We start from the raw sequence: 1,521 nt of genomic DNA on the forward strand, positions 1-1,521 counted from the left end.
TGTCCAGCTTTTTCTTCTGCAGCCTCTTAGAAAAAGGCGGTGGAGGATAGATCTGTTTCTCCCCTGTATTACCCTCAGGCAGAGTGTGCTCAATAGTAGTCTTCCTTGGTTACACTTTTTCATCCTGCTGCTCTACTTCTTTCTCAGCCTCAGCTTCTTCAGTCAACTCTTGAGTTTGTTCGGGATTCGCAACCTTTCCAGACCTTAACGTGATTGCCTTTACCTGCTCTAGCTTCTTTCCTGGCACTTCAGTGTCACTAGGCAATGTACCAGGCTTACGATTTAGCAAGGCATTGGCAATTTGCCCAATTTGATTTCCAAGGTCTTGATGGAAACGGCTTGGCTCTTGCACATAAGCTTCAACTCCTCTAATTCAGATTTTTCATTAGCTTGCTACAGCTGGAGTTGTTGTTTTGGTGCATACTGCGGTTGCTGAAACCCTGGGGGGTTGTACTGCTTAGCTGGATACTGCTGATAAGGCTATTGAACCGCATTCTGAGCATTGCTCCAACTGAAATTAGGATGACTGCGGTTGTTAGAATGATAGGTCGCTGTCACAGGTTGCTGTGATCGCTGAAAGTTGCTCACAAACTGAGCTGATTCATTAGAAATTACGCACTGATCAGTCTCATGGGCACCAGCACAAAGTTCACAGACACTAGTAATTTGATTAACTCCACAATTAGTCAAAGTGTCCACCTTCATTGTCAAAGCCTTAAGTTGGGTAGCTATAGCAGTTCCTGCGTCCAACTCCAGAATTCCCGCTACTTTTCCCTGAGTTAGTCTCTGAGAAGGATTCTGGTACTCATTAGCTGCCATCAGTTCAATAAGTTCATAAGCTTCATCATAGCTTTTAGCCCACAAGGCTCCTCCTGATGCTGCATCAAGCATGAGCCTAGAAGTAGGACCCAATCCATTGTAGAAACAGTTGATAATCATCCAATCAGGCATGCCATAGTGTGGGCACTTCCTTAGCATCTCCTTATATCGATCCCAAGCCTCACACAGAGATTCTCCAGTTTGCTGTGCAAACTGGGTAAGAGCATTCCTGATTACTGCAGTCTTCGCCATGGGAAAAACTTTAGTGAGAAACTTTTGAGCAAGATCTTCCCAAGTTATGATAGACCTTGTCGGTAGAGAGTGTAACCAGCACTTAGCTTTGTCCATCAAAGAGAATGGGAAGAGTCGCAGCTTGATAGCATCTTCAATCACACCATTGAACTTGAAAGTGTCGCAGATCTCGATGAAATCCCTGATGTGCATGTTGGGGTCTTCGGTAGGAGAACCCCCAAAGTGAACTGAATTATGTATCATCTGGATCGTGCTTGACTTGATCTCAAAAGTGTTAGCCGCGATGGCTAGTCTAATGATGCTAGACTGAATGTCATTAATCTTTGGCTTAGAATAGTCCATCAAAGCCTTCGAATTTTCTACTTGATCACCCATAGCTTCTATAATTGGATCTTCAACTTTCTCTTCTTCTTCTACCTTCTTTTCTTCCTCGGAAACTTCCATGTGAAT

General features: G+C 43.9%; 1 non-coding gene across 1 annotated transcript; it reads left to right on the forward strand.

Moving 5' to 3' along the window:
- The first annotated feature begins 949 nt into the window (after window positions 1-949).
- LOC141676151 (small nucleolar RNA R71) lies at window positions 950-1,056 on the forward strand. Its single transcript, XR_012556757.1, has one exon. It is a non-coding gene; the product is annotated as a small nucleolar RNA R71 (small nucleolar RNA).
- The last annotated feature ends 465 nt before the right edge of the window (window positions 1,057-1,521 follow it).

This window comes from Apium graveolens, chromosome 7, assembly GCF_009905375.1.
Source record: "Apium graveolens cultivar Ventura chromosome 7, ASM990537v1, whole genome shotgun sequence".
NCBI classification, from domain to species: Eukaryota; Viridiplantae; Streptophyta; class Magnoliopsida; order Apiales; family Apiaceae; genus Apium; species Apium graveolens.